Source organism: Lepidochelys kempii, chromosome 1 (genome assembly GCF_965140265.1).
Source record: "Lepidochelys kempii isolate rLepKem1 chromosome 1, rLepKem1.hap2, whole genome shotgun sequence".
Lineage (NCBI taxonomy): Eukaryota > Metazoa > Chordata > Testudines > Cheloniidae > Lepidochelys > Lepidochelys kempii.
In genome coordinates this window covers 337,883,637-337,910,757 of record NC_133256.1, presented here as the reverse complement: position 1 = coordinate 337,910,757, position 27,121 = coordinate 337,883,637, and the positions used below count along the sequence as shown (strand labels likewise).

At 41.5% G+C, this 27,121-nt stretch overlaps 1 protein-coding gene across 8 annotated transcripts in view; it reads right to left on the bottom strand.

The window, feature by feature from the left end:
• Positions 1-27,121, bottom strand: part of USP6NL (USP6 N-terminal like) — a 216,290-nt gene that overhangs the window by 138,959 nt on the left and 50,210 nt on the right. The gene's annotated exons all lie outside the window — the stretch shown is intronic.

Below are 27,121 nucleotides of genomic sequence, written 5' to 3'. Positions count from 1 at the left end.
TAGGGCACTAGTTATGTGTCATTAGCAGTGTGGTTGTGTTGATTTCTGGTATCTGTACTGCTTTGCATTATTTCTTATCCAGGAAACACATCAAGGTTGTAGCAAGGATTTTTTTCCCATTCAATTCAGAGGACAAAGTTGGTGTGTCTGGATGTGACCTTCCTTGGTGACTATGACTGAGCAACACTGATTCACTAGGAAATTGATGGTGTATGTGTAGATGTCTGTGAGAGAAGCTTATGTAGGCAGATATAATTGTCTACGTCTAACAATATAAGCTTCTCTCAGACTTTCACACATTAAGTATAGTGTGCATAACTCTTCCATCCAAAATGTTCAGCATTCTGTATTGCTGTCTAAAACACTAGAATCCCTACTAGTGATCTGGTTTATATTAAGCAATGTTTAATGGCATTATAAAGTTCAGCAAGACGACTTCTAAATGTCCATTTAGTTTGTGGCAGATTGCAAATATGCTTTCAAGGTTTTCAAATTTAAGGGTTTAACTATCTTCCCTTTATTAAAAAAAGGGAACTTTTTTCAATACATTTACTTTTACATTTATTCTAACATTTTTAGTTACTTTATTATATTATCAGTAATAATGTGTCAATGTTTTACTAGCACTAAGATTTGCAGCATTATTATGTACAGCTCTAATCACATGGTTCCAATTTTAGACAAAAACAGAATTCTGAACATTTTATACAAATGAGTTATACACTTCACAGTAATAGACTTAGCTTTAAGTAAAGACACCATAATGTACTCATCATTTTGTGTCTTCTAATCAATCATTTTTTCTCAAAATTAGCCAAAATTAATTATACAAAAGATAAAGCTGTTTTAAAATTCATTGATACTAGTGAACTTTCTATTCCTGGCTTAGACTTTGCCCAAAAAAACCTCAGAAGAGCACAGTTGGTTTGGGACTCTTTAGTGAGGTTGTTTCTTTTTTTAAAAATGAACTTGTATCTGACCTCATCCCACGTACATGGTGGTCTTAGCAGTACAAGTTTGATCATGTGCTCATTACGTTCTACAGATTTTCCCAGCTTTCCCAGTCCCCCACCCATGCACCCTATGCACTACATACTGGCTAACAACAGAAATCCACTGTCAATAATTTACCCTCATTGAATGTTTTACTACTTTTTCACAAGTTACAGTAATTGCCTTCTTCTCCAAACATGTTCTAATAGCCCCTCTACCTTGTGGTCCAGGGAGTATCTCCATGAGAATTTTGTCTCCAGAGGAGGGTATGAGGGGGATCAGATTATTTAGAGTAGAATGCTACTACTTAGCCAATTTTGGGATCAGCAAGCCATGGATCATATAAAATTAATCTTGTCTGAGCATCTCCAGCCACCTGGGCAAGGTAGTGGAGAAACGTGCTGCCCAATACCCTGATGCCATCCTTTTGATATTACAAGAGCATGGGTGGCAAGGACTTATTCAGGGCTTGTCTACATGGGGACACTCAGGAAAATTAATGTAGTTAATTAAAGGTGTGAATTAAAAGTGGATTAGTTAAACTGCATTAAACAAACCCGTATGTGGGGGCACATTCAAAATTCAAGTGACCTTGTTTTGGCTCAGTTTAATTCATTTCAGTTCTCAGCTAAAGCAAGAACTTACTCCTCTCTGCACCCCTCCCTGGTTCCGGGCCATACAGAGGACGGTAAAGTGGTCGGGTCCCCGTACCTGACCAGGGCCTCTTCAGGCTACCACATGTCTAATACGTATCCATTTCTAAAAGTTTATCCCGTGGAACAGAAAGTGCTGGAGGAGGATACAGGATTCCCTATTTTCCTCCAGAGCATAGGGAGTTTCCTCTGAAGTCACTATGGCGTACAGAGAAGGAGGTTGGCAAAGTGGCTACCTAGGGTACATCTACTTTGGGAGACTGCATAATCCCCATGTAACTTTCTCCAATTTGAGGAGTTCTCTAGTGGGATATCAAAGATTTTGGCTTCTGCTACTCCCCACACAGCTACTCTAAATAAAAAAATAAGATACTTGAACTCCAGAGACATGCTAAGTAGCTGAATATATTGGAAAATACTTGTTTACACAAACAGGATTTTTAAGTTTGGCTCCAAAGACACAAGAAGGAAGAGTCAGACCTCAAAATAGTTTAAAAAGGAAGGAATATTCCAATTTAAAGTTTTTACATAAAAAGGATGTTAGATTTGAAGCTATATTTCCCTGTACTACAGTGACTAAAAAAGCAACCTAGATAAAAAGATGGGCTATTTTTAATTACAAACATTTAACTTTTATACCATTTGATAACTGTACTACTAGTGTTTAGTAGCTTTATAAGGGTTTGACAAGTCACTAAATAATATTTGTTATTCCACGAACAGACTGGAGGAATCAATAGCTCTTAGCAGGTATTTGCTGCGTGCTAGGTTGGTGCCGGACACATTTTCATGAGAAATATATTCCTTTATGCTTTTCCCAGAAGAGGGAAATTGTGTTTCCTGGACAATGTTCTTATTTTAGTTTGTATTTCAAATTGTACATGGTTTTATTAAAAAGGTATACTAGCAATTAAAAAAAAATAATCTCTGGTCTGATTTCCCTGCCATTATTGTTGCAACAAAACACCTATGGTTACCATAAACTGAAAGATTAGAGACAAATCTCTCTGGTTTTCAGTATTTGTCCATATGACAACACCGTGAGCAGCTTTTCCCTAGCAAATAGTCAATCAGTTTCCCTTGTTTGTGCTATTCTTCCACACCAAGATTTTAAAAATAGGACTATAAAACTACAAGTATAGGCAAGGGAGACTGGTTTAGTACCTGAAGTTATTTTAATTCAAGTTTTGGGGTTTGTTGTTGTTTTCTTAAAATTTGTACGGTTTCAATTTAAGGGTATCCCTTTAACTTAACTTTTTGAGTTCAAATTAATTAGTTATGATTTAGAAATATGAAATATTTATCTTATATGAACTGAGCACCAATGAAAGTATCATTCAGGCTAGAAGATCTGGAGTGAAATTTTGGCCCTGCTAACAGCAAAACTCCCATGGACTTAAAATGGACCAGGATTTCTCCCTTGGAGATTGCCAGTACCCTTTTTATTTAACAGTCCAAAAAACTCTGTGGATACTTAATGTATGCCCTACTACGGACAGCTAGATCCAAGAATTGGTAAGCTATCTTAAAGTTAATTCTTATTACACTGAGAAAACAACCCCACACACTATGAACTTTGATTAGTTTATGGTCTCTACCTCAGTCCTGAAGAATAAACTTGTATCATTTAAGTATGAAAAAACTCATCTCAATGAAGTGTTAAACACTAGCTCTGCTTCAAGCAATCCACATATTCTGACATATTTGCTCTGAACTGTGCTCAGAGAATTGCTTCCCTTATTCAGCACAAAATACAATACAATACAAAAAATGGAAATACTGGTCATCTAGAAGTAAGCAAGTAACCATGATATTTGTTCATAAACTCCAGTCCCTGCAGTTTATGTATTTAATATTTTGTGCTATTCCAATTCCAAACCTATTGTGTGGACTTGTCTAGGAAAACTAAAAACATTATGCAAATAGAAAAGAATTGTTTCGAACCCTTCAAGTAGTGAACAAGTTCTTCCAAATAATCAATACTATTGAGACAGAGAGAGAACGTGCAATTCCTAGAATTTTCAGAAACAATTTTGTACTTCAAAATGTGAAATTAAGAAGTTCCTAAGCATTGCATTTAATAAACAGACTTCTGGGATATTGGCTTTGGAGTTACTAAAAGCAAGTAGCTTGATGGTCATGAATGGAAGAAGTTGAGAACTGAAAAAACTAGTATTTAATAGTTAACCAGAATTACAAACTTTTCCTGTATACCACATTTTCAATTGTTCAGTAACAGAAAACTATATTAGCTTTCTACTTATAAATCACTTGCTGGCTCTCTCATGCTTCTCCACATTATGCTTTACAGTCCAACTCAACAGCTACACAACACACACTGGAACACCATCTCTAACTTCAAGGTAGATACACTAACTCTGAATTACACTCAAGTCCCCTACAAATACAGCAGACCAGATTCTAAGGACCACTCATCCTCCTTTGCATTGCTTCTCCTGAATGACACAGCCATCTCTCTTCTGTTGAGTATTTCCAGTGTGGGCAAGTCACCAGAAGGCAGATAGCTGGTATAATTGGCTTCTACTTCACCCTCCTACCTCCCACAGTTCCCAGAATAGAAAACAGAAAGAGTCCTAGTCCAAGGACATTGCCCTCCAGTTATCATTGGCGGGTGGACAGCCTCCTTGTGAGCCATAGCCATCTGGTGTGGTTTAGGGCAGCCCCCCAGCTGCTCTAATGTAAAGTGAGAACAGCAGAGAACCAGCCCTATAATCAAGGAGCTACAACTAGATCCCTTGTGATCAGCCCCCCTCTGGGTGTGGCTCAGAACCTAGACCTGTTTCTCTAACCTACATCTCACTTTAAAAGCCTCATTGTTTGAAGCAGTATTCTCTCCACCAAATCACTGAGTAAACTAGTTTTAAATTACATGCTGCAGTTTTGTCAACCGCTTGCTGCAGGTTTAACCAGCTTTCTTCTGCTACAGTTCTGCTTTTGAAAGTTAACCAACTTAGAGCAGATAAGTACAAACATACTTATATATGACAGTACAAATGGAAAGCCTCCGGGAGAGATCTGTGAAAAGTATGAGTGGTGCTCGGAAGCTCCCCTGTGACAATCTACTCATTGCTTCAAGTTATATTTGAATAAAACTGCTGAACCACATTCGGGCAGTTCTAGATACCTGCCCACTTATACATTAGTCATATTTATGCAGCATTAAGTACACTAGTTTTAAAAATCTGAGTAAGCAAACACCTATGTTAAATCATGGTGCTCACATGGATTCTATTAAAAGATTAAAATAGGATTGGGGCAAAGAGGAGGAGAAAAGTCCCCCCTACAACATTTTAAGTGCACTTAATAGTCATGCACAATCAGCCTCATGATTTTTACATCTACAAGCTGGCTAGGGGATGAGTGGGAGGCGATGGAAAGAAGTTGGCTGGTAGAAAGGGCTGAAGAGGGTTACTAGAAAAGAGAAGTGGACCTGTAGGAGAAAATCTACAAACTCCATTTTGTTTAGGCACTTTGCCATCTTGTTTCTAAATAGTTGTTGTTGTTTGTCCACCATTTTGGTGACTTTCTTCATGACATAATTGGCACCTTTTTCCCTCTAAGGCGGGAAAAGAGCAAGGGTCACATGGTACATATTCCACCTAGTAAAAAGAGAACATAAATGACTGCTGCACCTGAGAGAAGGGGCTGTCCTTCCTTCCTGTATTTCCTAGCCAAGACTCCTGTAATCTTCCGTAGATCTCTCGAAGAAGATCCAAACTCCTGTTCCAGCTACCTATTGCTCATCAGTTCCTGTCTTACCTGTGTTTGAGGATCTTGTTGTACCTGGTCCATTAAGTCCATTGTCGTGGGTCCATTCCTCTGAACTTAGTGTAGTATCTGTACCTTACCTGTAGTAAACTCACTTGTCTTGTGGGTTTGGGACTTTGACTTCATGTCAGTTTGTTAAGCCAACCTGTACCTGAATACCCTTTTGTGTACTTTTTTATTTGGGGGTCCTATCAGTTACTGTTTAAATCTTTGTTAAATAAATCAAATCTGTTTCACTAGTTAAGCCTGTCTGTAGTTTCTCGCCGATGATGGATGCAGGTTGGGGAAACGAATCTACTGGTTGGGGCTTTAAGGTGTGGAACCTAGGGCATATCCAGTTAACCGCTAACAAAATATAAGTAGAGCATATTGCTGGTTAACAGACCAGGTAGGGGTAAAAATGCAGCTTATGCTATTGCTTCTTACTTTCTCCAACCTTACCGCCTGATAGGGAGGTCATGCTCAGCCAGCAAGTTTCCACTATTTCCAGTCCCACTGTTGGCAGAAGAGGGGAGAATAAATCAAGCCATACTGGGAGTTCCCCAGCCAGCACTGGAGTGCAGTTATCAGAGGGTATCTTGTACTCTTTGGGCCTAAAAAGACCACCCCAAGTTTATGGAACATGTCAGAATAACCAATGAGACCTAGGCTACATGCAGTTTTTGCACCAATTTAACAAAATTGGTGCAGACCCTTAGGGTAGACACTCATACCGGTTTAAAACTATTCCTCATCAGTTCCTGTCAATACAAACTAAACAGACAGATACAAACAATTTAAATCAGTACAAAGTGTCACATATCAGGACAAATGCACCTATATTCCCTGCATCTATAGCTTAGCAAGTGCACCCACTCTAAGTTTCTGTTTGGCTGTCTTGGGTGGAGACACACCTCTCCCTCCCTTCAAACCAGGGTGTTTCCAGACTGCACAATCTCTGACTACATTGTGAAATCCCCAGCAAAAGAGAGGTTGCCTTTTGCCTTCTCTTCAGAGACAGTGAACAGTGCAATTCCCACAGGTATAAATTACTATACAGCTTTTTTTAAGCAAGCACATTTTATTCCTAAATTAAAAATATTACAGAGAAAACGTATTAAAAACAATAAAAGAACCTACAGACTTGCTAATAAGCTTACCAGAGATTACCCTTCAACTTCAACCTGGGCTCTGGCAGGTGAGCAGTCTTTCAAAATGCCACACAAGGGTGTTCCTGTAGTTTCAGATTCATGACATCCTTTTGCCCATAACAAGAACTCCTATTATCAAGTTTGGGTCTTTGGAAAGACCGTGAATAGATAATCAGCCAGACAATAATTTGCTACTCAAGGAGTAACTTCAAAGGGAAATTCCTAGGAAAAACACTTCACACACATTGTCCCAAGCAGTTCTTCCTAGAGATTGCATTAGTCACATCTTCTAGAGAAAAGTTACATATAATTCCACAACAACAACAAAAAATCGCATTTTTAATATAGTGGACCCCAAAGTTATTAAACTTCATCCCATAAGGTTTGCCAAGGATATTGCAGGACAAGTCATATCTGCCACATAAAGTATCCCCACAAGTTAGTTATATCAATACTAAAAACGGTGTTTAGACAAGCCCTGAAAATTAATTTTTGCTTATCCACTGACCAAATTCAGCACTGGCAGGACAGACTTTCCCATTCCACTTTGCCCAGGTGCCTGAAGTGTGACCTAGAAGGATCAGCTCATGCACTACATTCTTCCTTTCTCATTGTTGGTCCAAGACCAAGGAAACATTTGCTTGCCCTCAAAGCTCTTCATAGGTCTGTCAGGGTTTTTGTAGTACAGATATTTGTGATAAAATGGATCAAATGCCATGTCATTCTAATCATCTTATTTGTTCCACCACCTTCAATATCACTTCAAATTTTAGTATGATTTTAATAATTTATATTATTTATTTTGATTTTAAAATTCACCTATGTATATACTAGGCGCATCTCGCCAACATGCATTTTGACTATCTATTGGAGACACCTGGTACAGTAAAGTTACGCTCACATCCTACATAGGTATGCTTTACTCTTGGGTCTCCACTGGAGCATAGAAAAAAAGCAGCAGAAAGCAAAGGGAAAAGAAAAAAAGAGGCACAAACTATATAAATGAATCAGAGCTCTGGACAAAAGGAACACACTCATGTTAAGTGTAGTTCTCATCCTCATATACCTACAAATAGTATGTATTGTAGGATACAAGAATACTTATTCGGTTAATTCCTAGGTTGTATTGAAAATATTTTATAAAATCTGGTTTAAATTTAAGAAATTTCTCAGTCATTTATTCAGTGATGTCCATGTTAATACATTCAGTGACAGGGATCAAAATATTTCATTGCATCTTTTCACTTGATCATTTATCATAAAATTATAAACAGTACTATATCTTAATGCTACCACTGCAACCTTGATAATGTCTGCAATTCTCTTCCCTCAGGAATGTTAATACTTGCAACTTTTATCAGCACTAAAATGGAGATAGCAAAATTCATTGCCAAGAATGTGGGAGATATCTGTATTTTTATGAATATTCTCTCTCTCTCGGTTTGCTTATTGTAGTGTGGCTGGTTCTACAGAACACCACGGCTTAATTTTCTGATCCGCACATGTATTCAGGAACAAGGCAATTGACAGTGCTCAAATGGATAGTACAGTAAATCCACAGTTGAAAGTCTACCTGCAACCACCTTGGAGAGGTGCATAAACCAGATTCAGGTGCCCCACAACAAACAAAAGGACTTTGAAAAAAATAAATCTAGGGCAGACACACTTACTGAGGATCAAACTAAGTGGCAGAAGTTCCAAGGGTACAGCCAATTTCACCCAGCCCCCCAATATGGAGGGATGCCTGGAAAGAGGGGAGCTTATCTAAATATGCAAGAAAAGGCTAAGGTTTAGGTAACAGAATAATCATACAGGCCTTCTGTTGTTTTAACCCATTTCCTCTCTCTTTGTTATATTCTGAAGGATAAATAAATACTACTTCATTCTGAACTAGCAGTATTCTGTCACTCCCCTTTCCCACTGCTCCTAAGCTCCCAAAAGAAAGCCTATAGCAGGGGCCAAAACCCAGCTGGACCTGCTGAGGACAGGGTTAGTAAACAGGGTACTGTAATCTGGTGACTCAGACTGAGTGGGGATGAACTGCATGATTCCACCTTGAGAGAAATACAAGTGCAGGCCTGGCACTTGGAAGGGATGCTCATGAGGAGACAGAGAGAAAGGTCAAAAGACAAAGCTCACACTGAACCTTAAAAAGAAAAGGAGTACTTGTGGCACGTTAGAGACTAACAAATTTATTTGAGCATAAGCTTTCGTGAGCTACAGCTCACTTCATCAGATGCATTCAGTAGAAAATACAGTGGGGAGATTTTATATACACAGAGAACATGAGACAATGGGTGTTACCATACACACTGTAATAAGAGTGATCAGGTAAGGTGAGCTATTACCAGCAGGAGGGGTGGGGGGACAACAAAACAAAACGCTTCCGTAGTGATAATCAAGGTGGGCCATTTCCAGCAGTTCACAAGAACGTGTGAGGAACAGTAGGTGGTGGAAATAAACATGGGGAAATAGTTTTACTTTGTGTAATGACCCATCCACTCCCAGTCTTTATTCAAGCCTAAGTTAATGGTGTCCAGTTTGCAAATTAATTCCAATTCAGCAGTCTCTCGTTGGAGTCTGTTTCTGAAGTTTTTTTTGTTGAAGGATTGCCACTTTTAGGTCCGTAATGGAGTGACCAAAGAGACTGAAATGTTCTCCAACTGTTTTTTGGATGTTATAGTTCTTGACGTCTGATTTGTGTCCACTTATTCTTTTACATAAGACCGTCAAGTCTGGCCAATGTACATGGCAGAAGGGCATTCCTGGCACATGATGGCATATATCACATTGGTAGATGTGCAGGTGAGCGAGCCTCCGATACTGTGGCTGATGTGATTAGGTCCTATGATGGTGTCCCCTGAATAGATATGTGGACACAGTTGGCAACGGGCTTTGTTGCAAGGATAGGTTCCTGAGTTAGTGGTTTTGTTGTGTGGTGTGGGGTTACTGGTGAGTATTTGCTTCAGGTTGGGGGGTTGTCTGTAAGCAAGGACTGGCCTGTCTTCCAAGATCTGTGAGAGTGATGGGGTGTCCTTCAGGATAGGTTGTAGATCCTTGATGATGCGTTGGAGAGGTTTTAGTTGGGTGGGGCTGAAGGTGATGGCTAGTGGCGTTCTGTTATTTTCTTTTTTGGGCCTGTCCTGTAGTAGGTGACTTCTGGGTACTCTTCTGGCTCTGTCAATCTGGTTCTTCACTTCAGCAGCTGGGTACTGTAGATGTAATAATGCTTGATAGAGATCTTGTAGGTATTTGTCTCTGTCTGAGGGGTTGGAGCAAATGCGATTGTATCGGAGAGCTTGGCTGTAGACAATAGATTGTGTGGTGTGGTCTGGATGAAAGCTGGAGGCATGTAGGTAAGCATAGTGGTCAGTAGGTTTCCGGTATAGGATGGTGTTTATGTGACCATCGCTTATTAGCACCGTAGTGTCCAGGAAGTGGATCTCTTGTGTGGACTGGACCAGGCTGAGGTTGATGGTGGGATGGAACTTGTTGAAATCATGGTAGAATTCCTCAAGGGCTTCTTTTCCATGGGTCCACATGATGATGATGTCATCAGTGTAGCCCCTACTCTACTTGCGCATTAGGGGACAAGAGCTGAGGTAGCACTGTTCTAAGTCAGCCATAAAAATGTTGGCATACTGAGGGGCCATACAGGTACCCATAGCAGTGCTGCTGATTTGAAGGTATACATTGTCCCCAAATGTGAAATAGTTATGGGTGAGGACAAAGTCACAAAGTTCAGCCACCAGGTTTGCCGTGACATTATCGGGGATACTGTTCCTGACGGCTTGTAGTCCATCTTTGTGTGGAAGGTTGGTGTAGAGGGCTTCTACATCCATAGTGGCTAGGATGGTTTTTTCAGGAAGATCACCGATGGATTGTAGTTTCCTCAGGAAGTCAGTGGTGTCTTGAAGATAGCTGGGAGTGCCGGTAGCGTAGGGACTGAGGAGGGAGTCTACATAGCCAGACAGTCCTGCTGTCAGGGTGCCAATGCCTGACATGATGGGGCGTCCAGGATTTCCAGGTTTATGGATCTTACTTAGCAGATAGAATACCCCAGGTCAGAGTTCTAGGGGCATGTCTGTGCGGATTTGTTCTTGTGCTTTTTCAGGGAGTTTCTTGAGCAGATGGTGTAGTGTCTTTTGATAACCCTCAGTGGGATCAGAGGGTAATGGCTTGTAGAATGTGGTGTTGCAGAGCTGCCTAGCAGCCTCTTGTTCATATTCTGATCTATTCATGACGACGACAGCACCTCCTTTGTCAGCCTTTTCGATTATGATGTCAGAGTTGTTTCTGAGGCTGTGGATGGCATTGTGTTCTGCACGGCTGAGGTTATGGGGCTGCTTTTCCACAATTTCAGCCCATGCACGTCGGTGGAAGCACTCTATGTAGAAGTCCAGTCTGTTGTTTCGACCTTCAGGAGGAGTCCACTCAGAATCCTTCTTTTTGTAGCGTTGGTAGGAACATCTTTGTGGGTTAGTATGTTGTTCAGAGGTGTGTTGGACATATTCCTTGAGTCAGAGACGTCGAAAATAGGATTCTAGGTTACCACAGAACTATATCATGTTCCTGGGGGTGGAGGGACAGAAGGAGAGGCCCCGAGATAGCCCAGCAGAAGACTCTGTTCTAAGAGCATAGCTGGATAGATTAACAATATTGCTGGGGAAAAGACTGAAGAGCAGAACTCATTCAACAATCTTCACTAGCAGAAACTAAAACAACCACATAATTTGGGAGGCTGGGGGGGGAGGGATTACAATATTTCACTTTGAAAAGAGTGTTCTCTTTGAACCTTACCACTGAATACATTCTCTTCAGTACACTAAAATCCCAGCTTAGCTGTCTTCCCTTTGACCTGAAATCCTTTTCAATGATATAGCCAAGGTTTGTCTCTGAAGAAGGTAACTATAAAGCAGTAAGAGTGCTTCCCTCAACTTCATAAACACATATTAAATATACCTGGCTCCTGGAAAAGATACGATAAGGTTGAACACTCTAAACATTTCAATAATTATGGGATGTTGAAAGGCTACAAATTCAGTGATGATCTAATAAATTAATTTTTCGTCAAAGTTATTTGCTATCATTTTATTTACACAAGCAGAACAAAAATTTCAAAAACCAGGTACATGGCCTGCTAACACATGTGAAAACTACAAACATTTCATTTAATTTCAGAGCTACAGTTTGCCCCCTATCCATGAGGGATTTTAAAATGTGCTAGCTAGGAAATAAATATGCACTATAAATCGGGCCCTACCAAAATTTATGGACCTGAAAAACATATCGAGGACCGTGAAATCTGGCCTCCCCCATGAAATCTGGCGATTGTAGTGGGGTCCCAGTATTGCCGCCCTTACTTGGGCACTGCCTCCAGAACTGGGAGGCCAGAGATCGATAGCTGCTGGCCAACCACCCAACTCTGAAGGCAGTGCCGCTGCCTGCAGCAGCACAGAAGTGAGGGTGACATGATATGGGCAGGGCTGGCCTTACAAGTGGGTGATGAGAGCGACCGCTCAGGGTGCCATGGTCAAGGGTGTGCTGTGGTCACCCAACACACACACAGGCAGCCCAAGGTCCCTTTAACCACCAAGCGCTGGGGAAGGCCAGGGTAGGGGGCAACCCAGCTGGGGGCTCTTACAGTGCACTAGGCTCCAGCTGCTAATCCCAGCTGGGCTGCAGAGGGACAGGACTTCCTCTTCTCCTGCATGGACTGGGTCAGACCCACCTCCGCCAGCAGCACAGAAGTAAGACTGGCAATATCATACCATGCCACCCTCACTTCTGTGCTGCTACTTCGTAGCACTGCCTTCCGAGCTGGGCTCCCAGCCAGCAGACACTGCTCTCCAGCCACCCAGTTCTGAAGGCAGCGCCACCCACCAGCAGCAGCACAGAAGTGACGGTGGCAATACTGTGACCCTCCTACAATAGCCTTGTGACACACACCCACAACTCTTTTGGGTCGGGACCTCACACAGTTACAACACCATGACATTTCAGATTTAAATATCTGAAACTATGAAATTTCAAATATTAAAAATCCTATGACCATGAAATTTACCAGAATGGACCATGAATTTGGCCATTCTACATAACTATAACTATAAAAGTCAGTGACAAAAAGCTCTTAGTTCACAAACAAACACACAGCTGTGTGGGGAGTGTGCTACCACTAGAAACTGCAGACAAATGGCAGGTTTACATAGCCCCAGCGGCTGACTTTATGACAACAGCACTGTCGAAGGTTCATTTACTATGGTGATGTGTGCTATAAATAACTGGTAATAAGAATAAAAACATCAGATACCTCATGTAACACTGAGTCCCTCTCCAAAACTGAATGCTGAGACGTTTCCATAAAAATATGATTCAATTCCTGGGCAATGTTGTTATACAGCCTTTATTAAAACAACTCCCAACATGTTATTCTGTCTGCAAGAGGAGATATTTTACTGAACCACTGGTTTTGTAAAGCAGCTAAACAAAGCTTTCTTTTCTTTTTTAAATAAACCATTTTTATTCATTTTGTTTTTGTTCTGTTAAAGTAAAAATATTAAAGAATAAAGACTTAAAGTACATGGATCTGCAATTAAACTAATCAGATTCTAATAGATATCAGGCTATGATGAATGTGTAAAACAAGACTGTTCCTCTATCATAAAATTATCCAGATCTGTTGTGATGAGCTGGCTATGAACTACCACAACATAAATGTAGCCATACAAGTCAAAACTGCCTTTTAGAGGTATTCACTGTGCAGACCTCAGTGTTATAGTTCAGCTCCAATACTACAAAATGAACCCAGATGCACAAAATTTTGCAGGAGTAGATGACCTATATAATTACTTTGTCGTAAAATGGCAGCACTTTCTAAGCTCAGAAAAGCAGAAAACAGATTATTTAGAAGTTCTGTGTAAGTGGCCAAAAAATGCCACACATGAAAGAAACAGAGAAGATATGTGGGAAATGAGGAAAAAAAAGCAGCAGCGTTAAAAATTATGGAAATAAAGCCTGAGCGGTTGAGGTACCGAAACAGTTTGATACAATAAGCTTTCAACTTAAAAAGTTAATCATGTAGGGTGGAGAAAGAGAACTGTGACAAGACAATAGGGTAACAGAATAATTCAACATATTAGTTATATGTTGAAATATATATATAGTGGACAATAAGCAGACACCAAATTAGATGTTTAGGCCAGTGTATTATTGAATTGTTCTGGTATCCTACTGTCTTCCCATAGAACTAATTATATCAAATATTGGGCCTGATTCTCCACTGCCTTGCAACCATTAAGTCATTTACAGCCAAAAAGTTAGAATAGTAGTGTTTTATACCCAATCTGCACAGATGCAAAGCAATAGAGTGAAAAGTCAAAGCCTCGGGAAAGCTTCTTAGAGCAACTTCCTTCCTCTGAGTCCAGACACTGAGGAGAGATGAGTCTGCAGCTCCAAAACGTGCATCACCAGAGGGAGCTGTAAAGCCACAGCTTAATTTTTCCTGGGGCTTGCAGTGGCTCAGCCCCAGCATCTCTTTTCATACTATTTCTGTTATGGCATCTTACATGCATTATGAGTGTGAGGTCACGTTAGCGGGGGGTATGCATAATGGCGTCCTCCATGCAGGGCGCTCTGCTTAAGCCTTGGCACCTCTTTCCTTACAATTTAAGCACTGTGTAAAGCAGGTTGCTGTAGGGGAAGGAATAATATAAAAAGAATTTACTGCTGTCATGGAGACTTTAAAAAGATGGAAAACCCAGCCATTTCCTAAAAGCCATGAAAAGGGATTAGAGAGAGATGGATTGGAAGGGAGACCATTCTAGTTTGTGTTTATTAAAACTGATTTACTGGAATTAGTCATCTTAAGAAGATATAGATAGTTGCCGTATACACACGCTGCTGTATTTATTCAACAGTGCATCCGATGAAGTGAGCTGTAGCTCACGAAAGCTTATGCTCTAACAAATTTGTTAGTCTCCTAGGTGCCACAAGTACTCCTTTTCTTTTTATGGATACAGACTAACACGGCTGCTACTCTGAAACCTTTTCAACAGATGTGTCCTACCCCTATTTCACCATACTTTCACCAAGTATTTGGAGTGTTGGTCTAAGATGACTGTAACTTAATGTAATTGTCTCTTCCAACTTCACCATCATGCTATATTCTAGACAGTGCAGACAACTAGACAGACAACTTCCATACAGCTATTACTAATCTGGGCTCACGCAGACAGAATCCTAGATTAAATGATGTACTGAACAGGTGCAGGCTCCTGTGCTGAAATCCAGAACTTAAGAACAAACCTAACCGGAATACTTTTCAACAGATTTGTCTCAAACAAAAAGGTACGCATTGGAAATAAACTCATCTGATTTTTTTAATTCCGAAAAAGATATCATTAAGAAAACAAGAGGGAATTGAAATCCTTTGCTTGCTAAAGGAATTTTGTGACATCTTTTCATAAAAAGAAGTTCTTTTGAAGTCCGAAGTTGAAAAACATTTTTTACTTTATATTCGAAATCTGTTTTCATCCCAACAAATTAATAAACCAAACTGATGAAAGCCATGAAACACATAAAAGGAAGGAAAGAGGGGAAGAGGAAGCTTATACAGACTACTGCGGAGGGCTTGACTTAGAATTTCAAGGCATCAGAAATGCAAGACACAGCTGACAAATATCAAAGCTAAATTTCGCCACTAATAGTATATTAATAGCCATGAATATGTTCAAAATTTATATCAAATAGGCTCTGCCAAACAAATCACACCGAACAGTATTTCCCATCAATCTTAATCCAGTTCTCTCTTTTAAAAAGAAAGCTTCCTGTATCATGCAGTCTTTATTTCTCTTGCAACATTGCCACAATCTGTCAAATATTTTTCTAGGGCAGCAAGCACTTCAGTAGCTCTACCACTCACTAAGGGGAACTGCTACTGCACATTTTAAAAGAAGCTACATTCATACATTCTAAACTAAGTAGTATTGCAAACCTGAACTGTTTACATTTACATATGGATTCAGTAAGATTAACAAAAACAAAACTTAAAAGCTAGTGCAAACTTTAAGTTACATTTGACATTAATACTAGTTCAACCTAATAGCAGTAAAATGAGAAAAAAATGAAACTTGACTTTTCCCCATGTCAATAAAAACTATCCTTTTAGAGGATACAACAAACATTCCATACTACGTTCTATGGATGTATGTTGTACCACCTCATCACTGAACAAAAAAAATGTGTTCACCTCTACAAAGAATGGTTCAGTATTCATGGAAAACTACTGCACAGGACAATCTGAATCTAACCACAATCATTCCATTCATTAGGAAGCAAAGAGAATTATTAAAACTGCCAGTTAAAGAAGATTTAGGAAACGGTCAAGTACAGCAAGTGAAGCAGGACAACAATTCATTCTAAGCATACACACCTCAAAAATATAAGCAGATATTTAACAACAAAAATTTCTATTATAATCACTTCTTTATAAAATGACACCTAAGTGCTCTATATATTTGGACAACCACCTTTTCAGCTGGTTATATTTCTTCAGATGACAGCATACATAACAACTGAACATAACATTATATAAGAACACACAAATGGCCATACTGAGTCAGACCAATGGTCCATCTAGCCCAGTGTCCTGTATTTCAACAGTATTCTGTGCCAGAGGGAATGGACAGAAGAGGGCAATTCTGCATGATCCATCCTGTCATCCAGTCCTAGCTTCTGGAAGTTGGAGGTCTAGGACAGCGGCTCTCAACCTTTCCAGACTAGTGTACCCCTTTCAGAGTCTGATTTGTCATGTGTATCCATAAGTTTCACCTCACTTAAAAAATACTTGCTTACAAAATCAGATATAAAAATACAAGTGTCACAATATTACTGAAAAATTGCTTACTTTCTTATTTTTACCATATAATTATGAAAAAATCAATTGGAATATAAATACTGTACTTACATTTCAGTGTATAATATACAGAGCAATATAAAAAAGTAATTGTATAAAATTTTAGTTTGTACTGACTTGGCTAGTGCTTTTTATGTAGCCTGTTGTAAAACTAGGCAAATATCTAGATGAGTTGATGTAACTCCTGGAAGACCTCTGCATTCCCCTGATCGAGAACCACTGGTCTAGGGACTCCCAGAGCATGGGGCTGAGTCATTGACTATTTTGGTAAATAGCTCTTGATGGACCTATCCTCCATGAACTTATGTAATTCTTTTTTTGAACCCAATTATACTTTTGGCCTTAACAATATCCCTTGGCAATGAGTTCACAGGTTGATTGTGTGTTGTGTGAAGAAGTACTTCTTATGTCTGTTTTAAACCTGCTACCTATTAATTTTATCAGATGACCATTTTGTGTTATGTGAAGGGGTAAAAAACACTTCCCTATTCATTCTTGAAATCATTCATGATTTTATGTACCTGTATCATATCCAACCCTAGTCACCTCTTTTCTAATCTGAACAGTCCTAGTTTTTTTACTCTCTCCTTATATGCCCTTTTCTGTACTTTTTCCAGGTGGGGAGATCAGAACTGCATGCAGTATTCAAGGAATGGGCATACCATGGGTTTATATAATGGCATTGTGATATTTTCTGTTTTATTATCTATCCCTTTCCTAATGGTTTCTAACTTTGTTAGCTTTGTTGACTGCCACTTCACTCTGAGCAAATGCTAAAGAACTATCAGACTCCAAGATCTCTTTCATGATTGTTACAGCTAATTTAGACCCCCTCATTTTGTATGTGTAGTTGAGATTATTTTTTCTAGCGTGCACTTTGCACTTATTAACATTGAATTTCACCTGCCATTTTGCTGCTCATTCACCCAGTTCAGTGAGATCCCTTTGTAACTCCTCACAGTCATCTTTGGACTTAATTATCATAAGTAATTTTGTATCATCTACAAATTTTGCCATCTCACAATTCACCCCGTTTTTCAGATCATTTATGAACACTTTGAAGAGAACTGGTTCCAGTACAGACCCCGGGGGGAACACCACTATTTACCTCTCTCCATTCTGAAAACTGACCATTAATTCCTATCCTCTGTTGCCCCCCACCCCTTTTTTTTAAACAGCTTACTGATCATGAGAGGACCTTCCCTCATGTCCCAAGATTGTTTAGTTTGCTTAAGACCTTTTGGTGTGAGACCTTATCAAAGGCTTTCTGAAAGTCCAAGTACCTTACATCAACTAGATCACTCTTGTCCACATGCTTGCTGACACCCCCAAAGAATTTTAATAGATTGACGAGCCACAAATTCCCCTTACAAAAGCTGCGTTTACTCTTCCCCAATATATCGGGTACATCTATTTGTCCGATAATTCTGTTCTTTAATGTAGTTTCAACCGATTTGCCTGAAGTTAGACTAACTGGCCTGCATTTGCCAGGAACACCTCTGAAACCTTTTTTAAAAAAATCGATGTTAAATCAGCCTCCATACTAGATGGCTGGATGTAAGTGATAGGTTACATACCACAGTTAGTAGCTCTACAATTTCATAGTTGAGTTCCTTCAGAACTCTTGAGTGAATACCATCTAGTCCTGGTGACTTAGTATTGTTGATCAATTTGTTCCAAAACCTCCTCTACTGAAACCTTAATCTGGGACAGTTCCTTAGACTTTCATCCAAAAACAATTTTTAAAGGATGCCTTTTTGCTGTTAACCATCTCTTTTACTCTGCTGTTTAGCCATGGTGGCATTTTTTTTTTCCCTTTTGGTCCTCACTGTTTTTTACTTAGGGTATACACATTTAGTTTGAGACTATTGTGTTTTTAAATAGTCTCTATGCACTTTACAGGTTTTCATCCTTTCATTTAACTAGCTTCCCCATTTTTTATTAGTTCCCTTTTTGAAGTTACAGATTCCACTCCAGGGGTGCATGCACATGAGATCAGATTCTTTTGAACAGCATCAGGTGTAGCTGTGTTCCATGGGAGCCCTGCCAGCTCCAGAGTACCTTGGTGTTCCCCAAAGCCAAAGGCAAAAAGAGTGAGGTGGCTGCAACCCAAACACAGTTCCTTTGTCAATAAGAATCCCAAAGAAGCAAGACTCTGATCAGCAGGAAAGGAGGGCAAGTCATGGAATCTGTGTGGACAACACATCTCGAAGTACCACATTCACTGTTAGGTAAAAAGAAAAGGAGTACTTGTGGCACCTTAGAGACTAACCAATTTATTTGAGCATAAGTTTTCGTGAGCTACAGCTCACTTCATCGGATGCAACTGTAGCTCACGAAAGCTTATGCTCAAATCAATTGGTTAGTCTCTAATGTGCCACAAGTACTCCTTTTCTTTTTGCGAATACAGACAAACACGGCTGTTACTCTGAAACTGTTAGGTAAGTAAGCATTCTTACCTCAAGTGATTGTCCATACAGATTCCACTCTTGATGACTAACAAGTGTTTGCTCAGGTGCTGGTAAGCAGAGGCTTATTTGCAGGGTGACTGTAGGACAGCCTTACCAAAACTATTATAAGATTTCAGAGTGGATACCCGAAAATAATAATAATGCCTAGTTCTTACATAGCAGATCTCGAAGCACTTTACAAAGAAGATTAGTATCATTTTCATGGAACTGAGAAATTTTCCTATCAACACAGAAAATTTCACTGACCTATCTAATATTTTTCTTACATTCATTTTACACTGCCTGTCTTTGGGTTTTATACTGCCATCCACCACTATAATATCTGAGCACCAGGTCCCTAAAATATATAGAAAATAACCTTGCAGCTGGAGATAGAGAGGAAGACACAGCTACAGCTTAAAAGAAATAAGTATGGCAAGAAGCTATTGAGAGGCAGGTAATTTGAGTAAATACATGTAGACCAGGGGTTCTCAACCTGTGGGTCAGGACCCCTCAGGGGGTCACGATATTATTACATGGGGGGTTGTGAGCTGTCAGTCTCCACCCCAAACCCCGCTTTGCCTCCAGCATTTATAATGGTGTTAAATATATAAAAACATGTTTTTAATGTATGGGGGGGGGGTCGCACTCAGAGGCTTGCTATGTCAAAGGGGTCACCAGTACAAAAGTTTGAGAACCACTGATGTAGACATTACTGCATAATATCTATTAAGCACTGAGTTAACCATTTTTTATCTAAGAATGTACACAAAAGGTAATGAAAGGATTTCAGTTCCCATCTCCCTCACCTTTAGTGCAAATACAGCTTTGTTTTAGAGAAGTTTTACAGACTATTAGTCCATAGAGTGGAGAACCTTTGTCTATACTGGGTATGAAAGAAGCAATGGAGCTTAGATAAATTAGTACAGTAAAAGCTGTGTTATCCAGCCCTGTACCAACCAGATAACATAGAAAGTTATGCGTTCATACAAAACAGAAAGTCTGATTTATACTCCGGTTGGCGTGGGGCTGGCAGGTTCCCTTCCTGGCTCTAAGTGGCTCCCTGGAAGCAGCGACATGTCCCTGCTGCTCCTAGGCAGAGGAACGGCCACAAGGGGTTTGGAGCATAAGAGGGAATGTGGGGCTGGGGCACGGAAGGGGGCTCGGGATCTCGGAGCCGCTCACCTTGGGCAGCTCCCTGCCAGCAGCAACCTGTCCCTACTGCTCTTAGGTGGAAGTGTGGCAGGTGCCGCCACTGCAGCTCCCATTGACTGTGGCTCCCAGCCAATAGGAGCCATGGAGCCAGTGCTCAGGGCGTGGTGGGGGCAGAACGCAGAGCCGTTTGCCGTGCCTCCACGTAGGAGCAGCAGGGACAGGTCGGCGCCTGCAGGGAGACAACCAAGGTGAGCACCCCCCAGATCCGGCATCCTGAAACCCCTCCCATACCCCAAACCTCTGTCCCGAGCCTCCTCCTGTGCCCCAACCCCCAGCCCAATCTCTTATTGTTAGTCCCTAAATGTGTTACCATGCACTTTACACTATTACACTTCATTCCATTTCTATTACTCCAGATTTCAAGGTTGTCCAGATCTTCTTGTACAATATTCTGGTCGTCCTCTGTACTGGCAGTACCTCCCAACTTTGTGTCATCCACAAATTGTATTAGCACACTTCCACTTTTTGTACCAGGGTCATTAATTTTTTTTTAAATAAGATGGGTCCCAAGACTGATCCCTGGGGAACTCCACTAGTAACCTCCCTCCAGCCTGAGAGTTCATTTTTCAGTGTGACCCATTGTAGTTTCCCCTTTAACCAGTTCCTTATCAACCTTTCAATTCTCATGTTAATCCCCATTGTCTCCAATTTATCTAATACATTTCCCATGTGTAACTGTATCAAATGCCTTACTGAAATCCAGGTAGATTGGATCTACTGCATTTCCTTTGTCTAAAAAAAAAAATCAGTTATCCTCCCAAAGGAGGAGATCAGGTTGGTCTGGCATGATCTACCTTGTGTAAAACCACATTGTATTTTATGCCAATTACCACTCACCAATATGTCCTTTACTTTCTCTTTCAAAATTTATTCCAAGACCTTGCGTAAAACTGAAGTCAAACTAATAATAGGCCTGTAGTTTCCTGGATCACTTGCCCCTCCTCACTTTCTTAAAAATAGGTGCTATATTAGCAGTTCTCCCATCATAGGGTCTCTCTCGCTCTCTCTCTCTCACACACACACACACCCCGAGTAGGGTTGCCAGGCGTCCAGTTTTCGACAAGAACACCCGGACAAAAAGGGACCCTGGCGGCTCCGGTCTGCACTGCCAACTGGGCCGTTAAAAGTCCAGTTGGCAGCACAGCCAGGGCCCAGGGCTAAGGCAGGCTCCCTGCCTGCCCTAGCTCCGTGCTGCTCCCAGAAGCAGCCGCCAGGTCCCTACAGCTCCTAAACTCATGGGCGGCCAGAGACGCTCCACACACTGCCCCCACTCCAAGGGCTGGCTCCACAGCTCCCACTGGCCAGGAACCACGACCAATGGGAGCTGCTGGAGCAGTGCCTGTGGGTGTGGGAGCAGTGCACAAAGCCTCCTTGGTGACCCATGTGCCTGGGGGCTGCAAGGACCTGGCAGCCACTTCCTGGGAGCCACAGTAAGCGCCGCCAGAAGTCCGAACTCCCTCCCGCACCCCAGCCCAGAGGCTTATTTGCAAGGTGACTGTAGGAGCCCCCTCCTTCACCTCAAACCCCTCATTCCCAGCCCCACCCCAGAGCCCACACACACACCAACCCCTCAGCCCCAGCCCAGAACCCCCTCTTGTCCCCACAAATCCTCATCCCCAGCCCCATCACAGAGCCTGCAGGAGCCCTCACCGCCCCCCAACCCAGAGCCTTCTCCCACACCCTGAATCCCTCATTTCTGGCCCCACCCTAGAGCCCGCACCCCCAGCCAGAGTCCTCACCCCCCTCCCCCACACACACACACCCCTCAACCACCTGCTCCAACCTAGTGAAAGTGAGCGAGGGTGGGGAAGAGCAAGCGATGGATGCAGGGGGGGATGGAGCGAGCGGGGAAGGGGACGGGACAGGGTTGTTTGGTTTTGTGCAATTAGAAAGTTGGCAACCATAGCCTTGAGATTACAGATTTGTTAAAAAACCTTGCTATTGGGTCTGCAATTTCATGTGCCAGTTCCTTTAGTATTCTTGGAATGAAATTATCTAGGCCCCCCAATTTAGTCCCATTAAAATGCTTGAGTTTGATTTCCACCTCAAACGTGGTAATTTCTATTCCATATTCTTGTTCCCATTAGCCACCCTGCCACTGCCCCTATGCTCCTTATCACCCTTATTAAAAACTGAGGCTAAGTATTCATTTAGATGTTGGACCACACCTAGATTATGTTTAATATCCACCTCCCCTCTATGCTTAGTGGGCCCACTTCATCTTTGTTTTTATTTATATGGCTATAGATCCTTTTACTACTGATTTTAATTTCCTTTGTGAAGTCCAACTCTGCTCACTTTTTCCCTATACTTTCTGACCTCCAAGAAGTAGCTTTCCTTGCTCAATCCATTCAGGGCTGGCCTTACCATGAGGCCTCAGGTGCCAGACTGTGGAGGGCGCCACTAGGACCCAGAGTATAGAAAATTGTGTCTTCTGCTGGTAAATCTCTGCTCTAGATGCACAGAGATGGTGGAGTGCTGTGCTGGAGGAACGAGGGCACAAGAGAGATAACAGGCAGGCAGGAGAAAAGGTGAGAGGGAATAACAAAGCAGCAGGAGCTGCAGGGAGAGAGAGGAGGAGCCTCTTATGTACCTCTCTAGAACCCCCAGAAGCCTGGACTGATTAACACCAGTTTCTCAGGGAGCTTCCTGTTTCCTGCTGTTTCCCTGAACCCACTTGAGAAGAACAGGCAGTCAACTGAAGTAGTAGGAGCCAGTTAAGCCCTTAAGACGCTGATACCTTCCCTCACTCAGGCCCTGCTACCAGCCTGCTTATTTGTCCCCTTCAACTGAGTGTTGAGAGCCACTACAGCTGGCACAGAACAGCAGTCATGAGTGAAAGAAGAAAACGCCCCTCTGGGGCAGCATTCAGAAAAAGAAAAAGCAAAGGAAGCTATTCTATCTAAGTAGGAAGGAGCTCTCCTGAGATACATAGACACAAAAGTTCACAGTTAGCCTTCCGGCCCCAGTGAGGATGAGAGTGGTAAGGAGATGCCTGATCTTCCAGTTAGTCAGAGTGCAGGTGATCTGGCACCTACTGCAGCATCCATATCTCCATCTCAAATGGATGTAACCAGGCACATTCCTGAAGAAAAGTGTAGATCAGAGAAGAGTGTGGTGGAGACGTAAGAAACAGCTGTTACTGAGTTTAGTTCCTTAAGTCTAGATGATCCAGGACTGTGGACCCACTTGAGCAGCAGCCTAAGGGACTCTCCTATACTGCCTGGGCCACAGCAAGTGAAAAACTTCACGTTCCCCAAAGACAATGAAAATAGAAGTTTCCATCCAACACATTACTGTTGTGAAATCCCCAATGGTGACAAAGTGGAGAGGCCAGGGCTTATGTACTCAAAAACCCAGAATGCTGCACACTGTTTTTGTTGCAAACTCTTCCAGTCTAATGTTCCAGCCACATTGGGTTCTACAGGAACAAAGGACTGGAAAAATCTGGCAGGCCATGAGAAGGCAGCAAATCACCAGAGAACATAGAATCATAGAATCATAGAATATCAGGGTTGGAAGGGACCCCAGAAGGTCATCTAGTCCAACCCCCTGCTCAAAGCAGGACCAATTCCCAGATGGAACATTCCACAGATGGAAAGAGCTTGAGATGAGACTAAGGTTAAAGGCCACCATAGACGATCAGCTACAAGAGAAGATTGCATCAGTCTCTCTTTACTGGCAAAATGTTCTGAAAAGGCTCATTGCCATTGTGAGAATGCTTGCTACCCAAAACCTAGCACTGCATGGCACTTCAGATCAGTTGTATGTGCCAAACAATGGAAACTTCCTTAAAACTGTGGCGCTGATGGCCGAGTTTGATACTGTACTCCAGGAGCATCTAAGAAGAGCCACCACCTAAGAAATGTACACACACCACTACCTTGGAAAAAATTCAAAATGAGATTATACAGTTACTGGCAACAAAAGTCAAACAGAAGATTGTGGCAGATCTGAAGTCAGCAAGATATTACTTTGTTATTCTGGACTGCACACCTGACATCAGCCATATGGAAAAAATAACTTTAATGGTGCATTTTGTAAAAACCACCGAACCTAGTGAAAATGTCCCTGCAATGGTGACTGTCAGAGACCATTTTCTAGAATTTATTGACACTGATGATACTACAGGAGCTGGTATGACAAATGTGCTTCTTAAAAAGCTGGAAGATATGGGAATTGCGGTAGCTGACATGAGACATCAGGGCTACGATAATGGTGCCAACACAAGAGGAAAGAACAAAGGAGTGCAGACACGGATCCGAGTTAAACCCTCGAGGTTTTTTTGTCCCATGCAGTTCTCATTCAGTGAACTTGGTGGTCAGTGATGTAGCATCAGCTTCGAGTGAGGTTGCTGAATTTTTTGATGTAATTCAAAGCATCTATTTATTTTTCTCTGCATCAGCTCATCAATGGCAAATTTTGAAGCAACATCCTCTCTGACACTGAAACCACTGAGTGCCACATGATGGGAAAGACAAGTGGAGGTGATAAAGCCTAACACACACCAAACTGGGAAGACAGATGATGCCATAGTTGCCATTATGGAGGATAATGCTATGACAGGAACTGTTCATGGGAGAACAGTGGCAGAGGGAAATGGAATCACCAGAAACATACATAACTTCAAATTTCTGTGTGGCTTAGTGTTGTGACATGACATACTGTTTGAAATAAATGTTGTAAGCAAGAGACTCCAAGGTCCTGACCTTGATATATCTGGAGCAATGGAACAACTGGACAAAGTATAGTCATACCTACAGTCTTATCGGTCAGATGAGGGATTTCAAAATGTTCTGAAGAGTGCACAAAAGTTGGCAGAGGAACTTCACACTGAAACTATTTTTCCCCCCCATTCAGGAATACAAGAGTCACAGAAGACGACATTTTGATTACGAGGCACAGGATAATCCCATAAGAGACCCCAAACAATAATTCAAAGTTGAATTCTTTAATCGGGTGATAGATTGTGCAATAGTTAATCGTTTCATGCAGCTCAAGGAACACAGAAGTATATTAGGGATGTTGTATGATATTCCAAAACTCCTCACTATACCTGAAGACCACCTACACCAGCAATGCAGGGCACTAGAGACAGTGTTGACACATGACGACATGTGTGACATTGATGCGAGTGAGTTAAGTGATTAACTGAAAGCCCTTTCAAGATACATTTCAGCAGGATCAACTCCAAAGGCCGTTCTGGAATATATGTGCACAAATAAGATGACCACCCTCTTTCTAAATGCTTTTGTTGCTCTGCACATACTTCTAACACTTCCTGTAACAGTTGCCAGTGGAGAACATAGCTTCTCCAACCTGAAGTTAATAAAAACATCTGTGCTCCACAATGACACAGGAGAGGCTGGTCGGCCTTGCAACCATCTCAACAAAGCATAAACTTGCCCAGACTGTGGACCTTCAGGAAGCAGTTCAAATCTTTGCAACCAAGAAGGCACGGAAAGCACCACTTTGATTATTCAAACAGATACAAATGTCAGTGTTTACTATGCAGACAAGAAGAGTTACATTTGCTGTTCAGGGGTTTGAAAGTTGAGTGTTACTTAAAATTTTTGAACAGGGCATTTTAAGTTGTTAGTTCTCCTTTACTGGGGTAGGTAGCAGAGCAGTACCAAGAGGAGTAGAACAGGAAGAAGGTAGAATTGAGACCTTCCAAAGTTTTGGCCCAAGCGAGGAGGCATGGGGGCGTCATTTGAGCTCTCCAGCTCAGGTGCCAAAATGTTGTGGGCCGGCCCTGGATCCATCACATCATCTATTCCTTGTAGGCTCTCTTAATAACCTATTTGAGATCTTTATTCATTCAGCTTGGTCTGGTGACTAACAGTATCAAAGGAATTTTAGCAAGATAAGTATGGATGAAGTTCCTATGTTTATAGACAGAAGGCTATTCACCACAGCTATGAGTGATGTCTGTGCACTTTCCCCCATAATGAAGCCTCAATAAGCTCAGAATACTGGTAACACAGGTGAAGTTAGAGACTGCTTTTTGCTGGCTTCTGATTAGCATGAGATTTGCACATTTGTTTACTTATTTTCCCATTCCCACCAAGAATTTAATTAACTGACATTAATTAGGTTTTCTGTTTGAACTTCAGATTCGGGTTGAATTAACATTTTTCCGGGTCGCTTAACTGCTAACATTGATTTGTAATTTTTGGGAGGGACAGATTCCTTGGGCTTCCAATGAGACTACTTACTGAAAGACACTTTTGTTGATCTATAATGGTTTTCTAATTCTTACAATGGAACTACTGTAGCCAGCTGGGAAGAGACAAATATCTTCTTCCAGTGGGAGCGTAGTATTTAGATTTGCTATGACATAACTGGTTAACAGTGGAAACTACTGCCTAGGACAGTGGTTCTCATACATATTTGAACACGCCCCCTTTCTTTGTGTCTGTAGTAGTTTACACCAATACGATAGCATGCCACCTCTGGGTACCCAGCTCTGACGGTGGCAGCTCTACCGTCAAAGCTGGGTACCCAGCCAGCTCTCTGGCTGCCCAGCTCTGAATGTGCGCAGTAAGGTTGTCTTTTTCCCCTAAAGCTTCTCTTGCCTCCCCAGAATACATTCCATGTTCTCCCCACCCTCGAGTTTGAGAGCCTTTGGTCTAGTGGAGTGGAAGCTATTTTTCGGTTCAAGGCATCTGGATGCAAGATTGCCTATAAGCCATAGAGAGGTACAGGTACATGAAAGCATCTAAAGACAAGACACTTTGGAGAAGCCAGACAAACTATCCTGGAAGCTGTGTGAACTCAGGAAAGAGGCCAAGACATTATGAGCCAACAGACTAATATAATCATTTGTTGTTGTGGCTCTCTGGCTGAGACCGTCTCACTTTGAAGACTTACCAGGTTCTAATTCACCAAATAATCCACTTACTGGCATTTGATTCTGCACCATACTATTTTCCACACACCAGTTATTTTCTGTTTTTACTCTTTATTCTCACACAC